This window comes from Zootoca vivipara, chromosome 8 (assembly GCF_963506605.1).
Source record: "Zootoca vivipara chromosome 8, rZooViv1.1, whole genome shotgun sequence".
NCBI lineage: Eukaryota > Metazoa > Chordata > Lepidosauria > Squamata > Lacertidae > Zootoca > Zootoca vivipara.
The window spans coordinates 3,906,393-3,922,017 of NC_083283.1; positions in this window are offsets into that span (position 1 = coordinate 3,906,393).

The following is a 15,625-nucleotide window of genomic DNA, read 5'->3' on the forward strand; positions in this document are numbered from 1 at the left end:
CTGGGATGGCTTCTCTAAATCAGGAAAATAGGGACACTTGGAGGGTCTGGGGTCCTGTACAAAGGTGAAAGAATAAGCTCGTTGGGTTTTCAAACAGCTCCCCACCTGCAGATGTAGATGGACAAGATGAGCTCCAAGGAGAACTTCTAACTCTAATATTAGGTGATTTGAATGGAAGAGAAAGGAGAGCTATGCATATCAATTGCTGAAATACTTAAGGTTGGTAGAAGTGTTGGTCTGAGTCAAAGCAAAATAAAAAAATTCCTTCAGTAGCACCTTAAAGACCAACTAAGTTTTTATTTTGGTATGAGCTTTCGTGTGCATGCACACTTGTTCAGATACACTTGAAACAGAAGAGTCAAGCTTAAAACCATGGAGCCACCTGGGATGAACAAAGACACAGGATTCTTATCTCATTATGCATGATCAAGCTTTCTTTAGCACCTCAGCCCTTGATTTTTACCCGCAGGACCAATTGCAGTCATCAGCAGTCGTTAACAGCCATCTATAGGTTTACCACTCCCATCAGCCCATCACCCATTCCCACCCACCCCCACCACTCTCTGTATATAAATGAGGGTCTGACTCTTCTGTTTCAAGTGTATCTGAAGAAGTGTGCATGCACACGAAAGCTCATACCAAAATAAAAATTTAGTTGGTCTTTAAGGTGCTACTGAAGGAATTTTTTTATTTTGAAATACTTAAGAATGAGCATACACAAATTCAGTTTCATATTCTTAGGTTTCATTTCAGTTTGCGGTGAAGAAATCTAATTTTTGCAGACTCTTTTCTCCATCGCCTCTTATTGCACCTGAGCAAATTGTGCTGGTAAGTGGGTTTTAGACAGGGACACAGGGACAGAATACATGCACACACACACACACACACACACACACACACACACACACACACACCAATTTCCTTTTCATCACTGCTAGCATCTTTTTAAGTATTTGCACGTCTGGCATTTTAACTGAAGTGACAGCTGTCCATCATCACCATGCAGCTCACAAAGTGAAATACGATTGTTATCATGTGACAGAGCCAAGATACTTCCATTGTATTGCATTTGATGCTAAAGCAGATGGACCCAGAATCCTAGCCGCTCCCTGATGATGCTTCTGCTATAAAGAAGCTTTCAGAAAACCAGGAATGTGCATTATTGTTAGGCACAAGTTTCTTGCCATGGCAGAATATCTTGAAATAAAAGAGCAGAGCGCCCCCAAATCTAAAAAAAATATGAAATAAATAAAATAAAAACCACTGCTTCTTTTACAGTCTCACAACCAGGCGATATAAGCATTTTTTAATCTTGCCAATTATCAGCCATATGTAATAAAAGAATCACTGTAGAACCAAATTAGGATGCTAAAAAGAGAGATGGATATGAGAGGCGATAAAAATAAACAAATAAACACCCTGCTATAAAAAATGGAGTGAGTCTCATAAACACAAGTAGATTGAAATATAAAACATTCAATAAAAACGGAAAGAAGTTTCTGTATCTATTTTCTCACCCCAATCATATTCGCCTGAATGCAGAAGGTGGCAGATTGGTGTGTGTGTGTGTGTGTGTGTGTGTGTGTGTGTGTGTGTGTGTGTGTGTGTCATGCAGCATTAGCAAGGAATCCAGTAAATCCCATGTCTGCTGCCTAAAACTGTGTCCCCCCCATGTCTTGCAGGTCATCTATTAAGACCACAAGAGATCTCTTCAGGGCCTCCCCATCAGCTCTGCTTGAAAAGCAGCTGCGATGATGTTGCTGTTGCCGATGGAGGGTCCCTGCTTCCCCAACCCTTGCCTAGAAAGACAAACACTCTAAACTAGCCCAAGAGACCTTTATCTGAGTGTCCATGTGTGGTGGAAGAGTTAGGTGGTGTCAGTCATAAGCTGGGTTCTTCAACTCGAAGTGATGCCCAATTGCATAGATTCTTGAGGGAGATTGATCCTCACTGAGCCCTGGAGACGGGGGTAAATTGGGAGAGGGAGGGGAAGGCAAGAGGACAGACTCCCAGGGAGAATCTATGTAATTATTTTCAGAGAGCTTCTTCTAGCTGAAACTTGGAAGCTGCATGCACAGTCATCACCATCATATTTTCAAGGTGCTCTCGTCCACCTGGAGAGTCAAGCCCCCCACCTGCCACCTGGTATCGGGAAGACAAACCTGAAGACTCAGGTGAGCCTTGGAGGTCTGGAAACCCTGGAATGCCTGTATCACATGCCAGCATGGTATAGAAATGGGCATGCACACTTGGTCCTTCACCAGGCACCATTATCTTGGTATGGAGAATGCCAGAACCAGGGAGGACTTGGGAGGGGTCATGTTCTCTGAAGCCCCCAACTCTTGTGCAAGAACTTGCATATCCAGTCACTGGGTTGTATCTCAGAGTAGACCTGGACTAATTGGGGAGTCCATTGGATCTTCTGTGGATGCCAGTGTATCCGAATTTTTTTTGCACATCACTTGGGAAGACAGGCGAACTAATACCAGTGTACTGGAAGAAGCCTACAAAGGTCCGTATAGTTAAAGCTACGTTTTCCCCAGTAGTGATGTATGGAAGTGAGAGCTGGAGCATAAAGAAGGCTGATCGCCGAAGAATTGATGCTTTTGAATTATGGTGCTGGAGGAGACTCTTGAGAGTCCCATGGACTGCAAGAAGATCAAACCTATCCATTCTGAAGGAAATCAGCCCTGAGTGCTCACTGGAAGGACAGATTGTGAAGCTGAGGCTCCAATACTTTGGCCCCCTCATGAGAAGAGAAGAATCCTTGGAAAAGACCCTGATGTTGGGAAAGATGGAGGGCAGAAGGAGAAGGGGACAACAGAGGATGAGATGGCTGGACAGTGTTCTCGAAGCTACGAACATGAGTTTGACCAAACTGCGGGAGGCAGTGCAAGACAGGAGTGCCTGGCGTGCTATGGTCCATGGGGTCACGAAGAGTCGGACACGACTAAACGACTAAACAACAACTGGAAGAAGCAAAGATCACCAGTATTGAAGCAAGGATTCTTCAAAATCAACTTCGTTGGACTGGTCACGCTGTGCCTGATGATCATCTTCCAAAGCAACTAACTCTGTTCTGAACTTAAAATTGGAAAGTGTAATGCTGGTGGTCAACAAAAGAGGTTCAAAGACTCTCTCTGAAGGCAAAATTTTAAAAATTTAGTATAAACATCAACAATTGGGAAACTCTTGCCTGCGAGTGCTCCAATTGGAGCCTTTACCAAAGGTGTCATGGGCTTTGAAGACACTTGGACTCAAGGCACAAGGGAGAAACACGCTAAGAGGAAGGCACACTTGGCAAATCGACACCGTGATCAACTCCTGCCCGGAAACCCATGTCCCCACTGTGGAAGGACGTGTGGATCCAGAGTTGGCCTCCACAGTCACTTATGGACTCATTGTTAAAACCGTGTTTATGGAAGACAATCTTACTCGGCTACGAGGGATCGCCAAGGAGGAGAGGAGAGAAGAGAGGAGAGGAGAGGAGAGGAGAGGAGAGGAGAGGAGAGGAGAGGAGAGGAGAGGAGAGGAGAGAAGAGAGAAGAGCCACCAACTGTTCTCTTCTCTGGGCAACAAATATTGATAACAGCCCAGAAGCTGCCACTCCCTTTCCCTCAAAAACAGGCAAGTCACAAATATTATTCAACCTGCTGAGGTTCTTGACTCACACAGCTGTCCTCGGAGAAAATTCCAAACTTTTTAGGTTCTCAGGAGGGTCACTGGCCAGCTATGATTTCTGCTATGTGTGCGAATGTATGAGCACCTACCTTTAAACACACTTAGACCCGTACAAAAAATGCCTATCCATCTTAACCTTATTTTGGCATTAAAAAGTCTCCTTCACATACCCAAATTGAGCAGTGGGGCTATTTCCTCCAGCATGCACCCCAAGTGTCCTTATTAAGACTTTTCTGCTGCATCAGTAATTATGGGTGGCTCCTTTCCAATACCAAGATAACATCTTCCTGCAGTAATGAGACCTGCAGGGAAAAGATTCTGCTTCAAATGGACCCTGAATACCCATAACCACAAACAGCCGCAGAAACCCGCTTCACCCTTTTCTTGTTGGTTTATCCTAAAAATGCTCAAAAAGGCCAATATGTCCACCCCACCAACTACTACAACTACAACAGTGTGATGCAGCAGCTAAAAAAGCCAATGCAATTCTGGGTTGCATCAATAGGAGTATAGCATCTAGATCAAGGGAAGTAATAGTACCACTGTATTCTGCTCTGGTCAGACCTCACCTGGAGTACTGTGTCCAGTTCTGGGCACCACAGTTCAAGAAGGATACTGACAAGCTGGAACGTGTCCAGAAGAGGGCAACCAAAATGGTCAAAGGCCTGGAAACGATGCCTTATGAGGAACGGCTTAGGGAGCTGGGTATGTTTAGCCTGGAGAAGAGAAGGTTAAGGGGTGATATGATAGCCATGTTCAAATATATTAAAGGATGTCATATAGAGGAGAGTGAAAGGTTGTTTTCTGCTGCTTCAGAGAAGCGGACACGGAGCAATGGATTCAAACTACAAGAAAGAAGATTCCCCCTAAACATTAGGAAGAACTTCCTGACAGTAAGAGCTGTTCGGCAGTGGAATTTGCTGCCAAGGAGTGTGGTGGAGTCTCCTTCTTTGGAGGTCTTTAAGCAGAGGCTTGACAGGCATATGTCAAGAATGTTTTGATGGTGTTTCCTGCTTGGCAGGGGGGTTGGACTGGATGGCCCTTGTGGTCTCTTCCAACTCTATGATTCTATGATTCTATGAAAAGGACACATCTCAGAGCCCAAGGACAGATTCCAGCCGACAAAGGGCACGTTCCAGCCAGGCAAAAGCACTCAAGGAGGAGCAAGAGCAGAGTTGTTATGGGGTGTGGCCTGAGGAGTGGGTGTGTAGTTTAGATAGTGCCTGTCTGAAGAGAGTCCCCATGGATGGAGAAAGAGAGAGGTCTAGTGGGTCACATTTGGCCCCTGGGCCTGAGGTTTCCCCACCCCTGCTTTATAGAATAGCACAAGCATCAAAACAAGGCAAAGCTCATTAACCCCTATAGGGAATAATGGGGGTTGCGGCAGGACCCAGCAGAAAAGCCTGTGTGTGTGTTAAAGGGTGGGTCTACAAGTAAGGGAGATAAGGTAATTGGAGGGCTGAGTGTTGCTGGGGTAAAATGCATGTATCAGTTCTTTGATTGACAGGGCGAGTGCTTAAGTCTCAGCGTTTTAGCGTCCAGTTTCACTTTGCTAGGTGATTGAATCTCCCTCCCGCCCACCTCCTCTCCTTGGCAGGTTTAGAGTGACGACGCTTTGCCCTGTGGGGCCACCTGTATTCAGGGGCCAGTAGGAATTTTGCCATTTGGCTGATTGGCTGTGGCCATTTGGTTTTTGCCTACTGCTCAGCAAATAGTCACAACTTGTTAGGTTGGTGGTTAGGCTTTAGTTGATGAGTTTGGGAGGGGCATCGCATGGAGGCTCTGGGGCTCTCGTCCTTACACCCCCGCAATGGTGCGAGGCTGGGGCCAATACAGAGCACAAGCCTTGGGGAACATTTCTGGTGGAGGGGAGATGGCCTGGACTCAGCTGTCTCTTCCCCCATGGGGTGTTTACTTGACTTCCTACCGTAGGAAAGTCAGAGCTGGTCCTGTCCCACCGTGGGGCAGAAGATTAACCAAAGCCTAAGGCCAACACTCAATTTAAAATTTGTAATTTAAATAAAGTTGTGGCCAAAATTATGCCAAAAACAAAACCTAAAATGATGTGTCTGTCTGAGTTATTGGGGGGAATTTTCTGGGGGGCCTCGGCACGCAAAGCAGAAACAAGGTTCCTGCATAAAGTGAGGCAGAAACAAGATTTTTAAAGTGGAGGAGAGGTGACAGTGAGATAGAAGGAGGGCAAAGCAACTGAAGTGCAAAAATGTATGGACCACTTCAGACTGCAGGGAGGCAGGTCACAGTTTCAGTGCATTGATATGGAACAAAACTCACTGCAAGTAGAACATTAGCACAGCAGGGTATGGGCCAGGCTACATCTTTTCTCCTTGATGAGCTTGGAGCGTTTTGCTATGGGGAAAGTGGCAAACCCCTGACCACCTCCACCCAGGAAGAAGCCAGGCAAGCTAACCCATCACCTTCAGGGTCTCCTATTGACATGTGGAGACCAGGACCAGATCTCCTACCAGCAAGCAGTGTCACACCACAGGGAGAACCTTGTCTTGTTTATAACAACAACAACAACAACAACAACAACAACAACAACAACAACAACAACAACAATAATATCAGCCTTTAATTACTCCCTAATTGCCTCTTGGATGCCCCGTGCTCCACTTTGCACAAATAAACTGGTCCCAGAGACTGTTCAAATGGCAATTTTTTTATCCACAGATTCTTTTATGTGTCTTCAAAGGGTGGTTTTCCATCTCTCTTTTGCAAGTTTTATTTTTAAAAATTGCTGGCCGGTGATGGAATGTGGTGGGTGTGTTTGTGCATGTACACCCACCCACCCTGTACTTGTGGCTACTTGAAAATCCCAGCCCAGCAAAGGAGGTCTCTGTGCAAAATCGCCAGTCTCTGTGTTGCTCATATAGATGCAAATGTTTGCCTTGATGCTTATCCCTGTCTCCCTCACACCAAATGTCCTTGTTTCAATTTTTGACTCAGAAGCAAAGTGCTTTTGAGAGCACTGCTTTTTGAGAGAATTGTTTCCTGAAATGCTCTTTCCATGTGGGAATGTTTGTCAATTTCTATTCTGCCTCAGTAACTCAAACACTATTATGCATTTAGAATTGTTCCATTCTGATCCTTAATGTGTGATCTTAAGGTGGGTTACTGTTATTTAAAATAGCCAAGCAGATTATAAATGCACCTAAAATCAACTGGAGACTCACTTGTAAACTCAAATATAAACCATGGCATGCAGCTAACAAATTCTAACTAAATAATAATAATAATAATAATAATAATAATAATAATAATAATAAATGTATATATAGCCAGAGAACAAGAAGTAAAACAATGTGACAACATAATATTATATATAAACAGCAGAATTCATCATCTGATGTAATAAACAAGAAATGGTAGTTGAGGGAAGTCAACGGGGGGGGGGATGAAAATGTATGTTTATTGGATATTTGTTTTGAGAAAAGAAAAATCAATAAAACTATTTTTTTTAAAAAAAATGTATTTATATCCTGCCAATTTCCTAGGTTGAGCTTCAAGGCAGCTTACAAAGTTTAAAAACAATATCTAAGTTGGTGGACATCATTGCCTCCTGTGGGAGTGAGTTCCACAGTTTAACTACGTGCTTTATGAAGAAGTCCTGTCTGCTATGTCTTGAATCTTACAACATTCAGTTTAACTTTATTATGCTTTTATATTTGTTAGAAGCCACCCAGAGGAGCTGGGGCATGTGGTTGGCCACTGTGAGAACAGGATACTGGACTAGATGGGCCAGTGGCAGATCCAGCAGGCTCTTCTCGTGTTCCTCTGAGAAAACAAGTAAATTGCCTCAAGGAAGGAAGGCGGGGAAAACCACCCACCCATCACAACAACGACAAAGAAAAACTTCTTGCAGTTCAAGGAGCAGATGGTAAAATTCAGGCTGCTCAATTTAAATGACACCCCATAAAAAGCCTGCCAGATTATATGGGGCCATCAAGCCACCCGAGGCCTCTCTCACTTGCTTTTTATTTACATGTCTAGTGCAGCCCCTGTTGTTAAACCTTTCCTGGAATTTAAGGCTGTTTCTTTTTAATGCCCCTGTCTTACGCGGCATCCGACCAGCTCTTTACAAATCAGGCCCATGACAGCGTCATAACCACCTTCCCCAGCGTAACTGGGTGATAAAATGCAAGAAATTATAAAGACGGGTCTTAATGGGTTCAGGAAGAAGCGGCATCCTTAAAAGACAAAAGATTCATAGAAGGGGGGGGGCTCTCCTCCCTTCTTCTTTTTATTATGAATAACTCCAGAAAAGAAATTATGGAAATGCAGAGTGTGTTTTACAACTCTCCAAGTGCCCAAGTGAGATTTAGTGGGGAAGAAAGTCATTAAAAAACCCCAGCAAAATGAAGCTTTAATTGTGTTTTTTAATATATATAAAGGCCACCTAAGGTGGAGATCAGATCTTGTCATCTGCATAGCAATAACCAAGGAATTAGGGGTATCGAGTGAGTCTCTGAGTCGACCGTCAAAGGGCAACTCACATTAATCTATGATGAATGTGTTTTGTTTGATTTTGTAGCCTGTCCAATCCTAAGGGGCAAAATGTCAGCATAGCCAGCTGGCGTTGGAGGTGTGGGGAGGCATTTTCAACTGCATTGAAGAATCAAGAACAAACTTGTCACCGAGAGCGGTATGTGGGCCTATGTGAGCTCATGTCTCAGAGATCCCTATTAGTTGCGGAAGAGCCAGCTGCTCATGGAAGATTATAATGCTGTTTTACAAATATTGCAATGCAATACAATCCGATGGTGCTGCCTCCAAACTGGGAATATTGTGTACGGTTCTGGTTGTTGCACCTCTAAAAGGGTATCGTGGAGCTGGACAAAGGAACAAAGAAAAGCTGCAAAAATGACTGAAGGGCTGGAATAACTTTGTTTTAAGGAATTTGCAAATTCTTAGTTGATGAAAGAGAAAATAGAAAATGCTCTACTGCCCTTGATTCTTACCCCACATCTGCGCCTTTTCCTGGAGATGAAACTACAGGTCCAACCCACAAGGAATCCTGGTTTTGAGTACATGGATTCAGGTTAATCCACAGCTCCAACGTGGACCAAATAAATACAACATTTCACTTGCAGGAAGTCTTTGGACAATAAGGACCAGCAGCATGTTTTCCCATGATTACTAGCCTATCACAATTCTAGTGTTATTTATCTATTTTAATGCTTCGTGTTTTTAATGCTTTTCTTGGGACAATTCAGAAAGGGGTGTGGGAGAAAGCATCAGGTTCACATACCTTTGAAATTTGTACTAAGGATCAGACCCCCTCATGCAGCGACACATGTCTGACAATCAGCTGATGATGCCGCAAGATCTTCTGGCAGCCCAACTGTCCACATGACTCGATCGCACGAAGCACAAGGTTGCAAAGCACATAGTGATCATCATCAGTTGCAGTTAATGCCAAGATTGCTAAGAGCAGAAGAATGCAAGAAGAGCATGCTGGATCAGGCCAATGGCCATAGCTGTCAACTTCTGGATTGGAAAATAAGGGATCAGCAGCCTCACCCAGCGGCGCGGCACCGGAAATCGGTTCTGCGCAGAAGCGACTTTCGGTGCCGGCTCTGCCTATGTCCGGGGCACCAGAAATCAGTTCTCATGTCTGGGGCACCGGAAATCAGCAGACGCGATTTCCGGTGCCTAGACATGGGCAGAGCAACACCAGAAATTCGATTTCCGACAGCACTTGGCAAGTGAGCAAGCAGCCAGCTGCCAAGCGAGATGTTTTACTGGGCGGCGGCTGGCTGCTTGCTCGCGGGCGGGGGGCGCACCGAGTTGAGGCTCCCTGGCCAGCAGGGAGGGAGAGGAGCTGCTTCCTTTGAAATCCGGGAAATTTACGGGATATTTAACAATCCGGGATAGCAGTGGGAAATGGATTGAAATACGGGAGTTTCCAGCAAAAAACGGGAGGGTTGACAGCTATGCCAATGGCCCAGCACCCTGTTCTCACAGTGACCAAGCTGATGTCCCAATGGGGAAACCCACAAGCAGGCTTGGAGCACAGGTACACTCTCCCCCTTCTGTGGTTTCTAGCAACTGGTATTGAGAAGCATTGCTGCTTCCAACTGGGGAGGCAGAGCATAGCCATCCTGGCTAGTGGCCATCACTAGCCCTTTCTTCTCCATGAATTTGTCCAACCCTCTTTTAAAGCCATCTAGGTTGGTGGCCATCACTGTTTTGGAAAGGCATGTTGGAAAGACTTTGAGGAATGTATCAAAAAGCATAATTGAGAACCAAATCTTAATTTGGAAAATATTCCTGAGGACGAGGAAAATCTCCGAAGCGAGGTGGGAGGGAGGAGTTGAAGAACCCCAAGCAGATGCATGATTTAGAGAATTAATCTGAACTCAAGAAAGCTGATAGAAATGACTTTCATTCTCACTCTCCGTCGAGATGAGAGGCACAAGCCAAAACTCTAATTCGCGCCCTCCTTCCCAGGAATAATCTGTGCACCTCCCCTCCCCCCAATTACTCTGCCCAACGAGCCTACCTGCTCACAAACCTATAGTATCAATTTATATGCTAATGGACCTTCTTTGTGATTCAAGACATGTCCCCATCAGGGCTGCGCTCACAGCGCAAAATGCATTTCATCTTGGAACGGAGGGGCTGGGGCTCAAGGAAACAAAAAAGGCATCAAATCCTCAATAATTGGATCATTGATGGAGTTCGTCCCTGCAGATTAAGCTGCTGTTTCATCTTATCCCCTCACCTGTTTGGCAGGAGGCTTCTGAAAGTGTTTTGTAATTAGTTAAACTTTGTAAGGTGTTTGGGGGAGCGTGGAACTCACAAAAATAGCCATTGACTTTTCTTTGGAGTTTGTTCCTTTTGAATGTTCTTCAGACAGGCCAACACTCTCTTCTCTCTCTCTCTCTCTCTTCTTTCTCTCTCTCTCTTCTCTCTCTTCTCTCTCTCTCTCTCTCTCTCTCTCTCTCTCTCTCTCTCTCTCTCTCTCTAATAAATAAATGAATCAGTGGTCTTGATGCAAGATACATGCCTTGTGCATGCTGAGAATGGAAGAAAATGCTGTCTGGGTCTGCAATTTAAAGCAAATCAACCTTTCAATTGCAACCGATTGCAGATGACACCAAAGTGGGAGGGGAAGCTAATACTGCAGAAGACAGCATTGGGGTTCAATACGAATTTCAGAGATTGGAGAACTTGGCCAAAACTAACAAAATCATTTTCAACAGGGACAAAGGTAATGTTCTGCACCTAGGCAGGAATGACCAGAAATGCAGAAATATGGGATATAGGATATTTGAAAATGATCTAGGGGTCTTAATAGAGCAGTTACCCCCCAAACTGCGGCCCTCCAGATGTTTTGACCTACAACTCCCATGATCCCTAGCTAATAGGACCAGTGGTTGGGGAAGATGGGAATTGTAGTCCAAAACATCTGAAAGTTTGGGGGTGCCTGGTCTTGACAGCAGGTTCAGGACAGACATCGCCATTGAGAAGAAGAAAACCTCCCCTTTTCACACAGCACATGGATTCATGGGGATGCCTGTAATAGAGCACAATCGCAGATAGAATCATAGAACTGTAGAGTTGGAAGGGACCCCGAGGGTCAACTAGTCTAACCCCCTCCCCTCCCGGTAATACAGGAATCACAACTGAACCATTCCTGACGGGTGGCCAGCCAACCTGTGCTTAAATACCTCCAATGAAGGAGCGCCTGTCACCTTCCAAGGAAGTCAATTCTATGGTCAAACAACTCTTGCCCTCAGAAAGTTTTTCCTGGTATTTAGTATTTAGTCAGAATCTCCTTTCTTGTAATTTAAATCCACTGGTTTGAACATTGCTGAACTATGCTGCTCAGCATCCTTTGCTAAGTCTTAGTAATCACAGCATCCTTTTCTAAGTGCTCACAGACAGACTGTTGAATTATCTGTTATAGGACCTTTTTGAAGAAGGGGACAAATTTGCCCACAAGGACCTTACCTCTTCTCCAAGAATTCTCAAATATTATAGACAGATGCTATGAGATCACACGCACAAGTTCCTTTAGTACTCTTGGGTGCAGCCCATCAGGCCCTGTAGATTTGAATTCATTTAAAGTTGCTTTTAAAGTTCCTAGGTGTTTCCTTTTCATTTCTTTTCCTATCTTGAGCTGCAGCTCCCTCCTTACATTGTTTATTCTGTTGTGTGAAGACGAAGTAGGTGTTGAACAGTTCTGCCTTCTCTCTTTCACCCAATGGCATTTCTCTGTCTTCTCCATGCAGACGCCCTATTACTTGCTTGTTCTTCATTTTGTTTCAGACATAGCCAAATAAACCTTTATTATTATTTTGCAAGCCTGAGCTCATTCTGACCTTTGGCCTGCCAGACCTTCTCCCTGCAACTGTTGGCTACTCATGTATTCTCCTTCATGGTTTCCCTCTTTCTTCCATTTCTCATGAAAGACGAGGGAGGACATCCATTCATCTTTCAATAAAACCAAGTATTCATGGCAATCCACTGCATGAAATGAATGAAGGATCCCCAACCGAGTCCATCACCACCACCACTTGGGAACAGGTGAGTAGTGTTAGGATTCATTCCCTGTGTTGCAGTCATGGGATTGTTTTTATCACACGATGGTGTATGTTTTCATTCCACATATTGGGAAGTGACGAAGTAAGGATGTTTATATTACTGTGTTTCCGTGATGTTGGATTTTTGTCCTTTATTCTTTCTCTTTTCTGTCTGATGCTGAAGAGGAAGGAGCTGAGTTACAATGCTCCGAGTGTGTATATGTAAATAAACGTAGTTTAGCCAGATTTGCTGCACTACTGAGTCTGAATGCTGATTGCCTATACTATGCTGATCCTGAAGTATGCTAATGCCTTTTGGTATCAGTCACTGTGATGTTCAGGCTAGAGAAAGCTTTTGAATCTCCCAACTGACTAGGAGGGAGAGAACATGCCAGTCGGGCATGTGTCTCTGCTAGACTCCTACTCGTGTGTAGGACCTCCTGAGAAGCAGTGATTTCACTTCTTATCTTATTACATATTTACCTGTCAGAGGGCCTGATGTGGCTACTCTAGAGTAACGACTCCAGCATGGTCTTTTTAGGCTTTTATTAAGTGCTGATTATTTACAGTGTTCAGAGCGGTTAATATACATCCTTAAGGTGAGGTGTCAGAACCTCCGAATGGCGATTGGCGCGTTTTCTTCCAGCATAGAAGCTTTGGTAGACCCAACCCCTTCCCCCTACGTTTGCGTCGCAATTCGGGAGTTGGGGGGATTGGCCTTCCCCCCGTGCGCCCAACTTCCTGTCCCACCTGGGGCATGGGCTCCGCAACCTTGCCTGAGCCTCGGACACCACTTCCTGACTCTCCGCTGGAGGCAGAGCTCTCCCTACTCTCTCCAGCGCTTGGGGATGGGCTGGAACTTAAGATGGGAGGGACTTCCCTGTATCCCTTGTCCCTCACATCCACCCCCCTCCCAGGCTCCTCTCCCCCCCTCCCTAGGGGCTCTCCGCTTGCTGGGGACGAGTGAAAACCCAAGAAGTCCGTGGTGTCAGAGCCTGTGGGTGTAAAATTTTCCCCCCAATCCGGCGATCTTTCCCCCTCCCCCTGAGAAGACGGGAATCCCAAAAAGTCTGTGGCGTCAGAGCTGGTGGGAGTAAAAATGTGCTGCCAGTCCTCTCCTGCCTCTGACGTAGTCGACCTCGGTGAAACCCACACCTCTTCTTCCGTATCCTCAAATTCCGCTTCCCATCTCCATGGAGAGCTGCTGCCTGCGATCCCTTCCTCCCGCCCTTCCCCCTCTCCCTCCCTTTCCATGTGCCAGGACTTGGGCCTGTGGGGGAAAAGGGCGTGGAACTCTTCCACTAAAAATTCCTCTTGTACTTCCGAGGCAGGTATCCACTCATTGTGGGACAGCGGAGTGTCCTCCCATGCCATGAGGTACTCCAGCCCTCTCACCCCTCTCCTTGAATCTAAAATCTCAGTTGCCTCATTGAGTTGTTGGGTGTCTCCCCTTTCCCCCCTTCCCTCTGGAGGCTGATCGCTGTCCCTGAACCTGGTACTTTCTCTGTACGGCGACAGCAGCGATCTATGAAACACTGGGTGCACCCTCATGTCCTCCGGCAGTGCCAGCCTGAAGGCTACTGGATTGACCTGCTGCGTGACCGTGAAGGGGCTCAGCCTCCTAGGCACCAATTTCTTGCATCGCCCTCTGGTGGGAAGGCCTTCAGAGGACAACCAAACCCTGTCCCCCACCCTGATGACCTCCCCCGGTCGCCTGTGACGATCTGCCCCCTTCTTGTACGCTTCCTTGGCCCTCTCCAAGTGCTCCCGGAGTTGTTGGTGCACCGTCTCCAGTTCCTCCGCCCAGTCCTCTGCCTGCGGGCCCTCCTCCTCCTCCCCCTCCCTCTCTGGGAAAGATCTGAGGTCGCGCCCGTAGTTGGCCTTAAAGGGCGACACCCCTGTGGAGACGTGCACCGCATTGTTGTAGGCAAATTCTGCCAGTGGCAGGCGATCCACCCAGTCCGTTTGCCTCTGGCTGACGTAGCATCTCAGGTACTGCTGCAAAATGGCGTTGACCCTCTCCGCCTGTCCATTGGTCTGCGGGTGCCGGGCAGTCGACAAGCTGACCTCCACCTGCAGGAGTTTCATGAGCCGCCGCCAGAACCTGGAAACAAATTGGCGGCCTCGATCCGAAATAACCCTTAAGGGTAATCCATGCAGTCTGAATATGTGGTCAACAAACAGTTTGGCCGTCTCTTCTGCAGAGACCGCCCTGGCACACGGTATAAAGTGGCACATTTTGGACATGAGGTCCACCACCACCAACACTGCTGTCTTGCCCCTGGAAGAAGGCAGGTCTGTGATGAAGTCCATGGACACTACTTCCCACGGCCTGTGCGGTGTGGCTAATGGCTCCAGCAACCCTGCTGGTGCTGCCCTGAATACCTTTGCTCGCTGGCAGGTGTCACAGCCCCTTACATAGTCTCTGACATCCTCCCGCACCCCTGGCCACCAGAAGTGTCTCATGACTAAGTGGGTGGTCTTGTCCCTTCCAAAGTGCCCTGCTGTTGGGTTGTCGTGCATCTGCTTGAGGACCTTACCTCTGAGTTGTGTGGTGGGTAGGTACAGGGCTCCCCTGTAAAAAAGCAACCCCCTCCTTTCCTCAAAGTCTCGTGCCTGCTCCCTCCCCCCTCGCAGGTCTTGGAAGATGCGGGTGGCAAACTCATCTGCTGCCGTCAGTGCTGTGAGTTCTGCCTCGCTCACCACTGCTGCTCCGCAGGACCATGCCGACGGGGGAAACACGTGTCGGGGCGCCGGTGGTAACTCCTCCTCCATGTACTCTGGCTTACGGGAGAGGGCATCCGCCCTGACGTTCTGCTCCCCCGGTATGTAGTGGATGGAGAAGTTGAAGTGTGAGAAGAACTCTGCCCACTGTATCTGCCGCTGGTTGAGCACCCTGGCTGTTCTCCAGAACTCCAGGTTCTTGTGGTCCGTGCACACTTGGATGGGGTGCTTGGCGCCCACCAGGAAGTGTCTCCAGTGCTGGAACGCAGAATGGATCGCGAGAAGCTCCTTATCAAACACCGTGTAGTTGCGTTCTGGCTGGGTCAGTTTTCTGGAGAAAAAGGCACAGGGTCTCCACTCTCTGTTGGCATCCAGTTGCAGTAAAATGGCCCCCACCGCGCGGTCTGAAGCGTCTGTTTCGATGCGCAGTGGCGCGTGCTGTACCACATGGAACAGGTTCTGGTCGGAGGCGAACACCTTTTTGAGGCTTTCGAACGCTGCTTGCGCCTCCGGTGTCCACCTGAACTTCTGCTTGCCTCTCAGGCAGTCAGTGATGGGAGCCGTAACACGAGAGAAGTTCTTGATGAATTTCCTGTAGAAGTTGGCGAAGCCTAGTAGGCGTTGGGCATCTTTGCGCGTCCTTGGGCTGTGCCAGTCCAGGATGGTCTGCA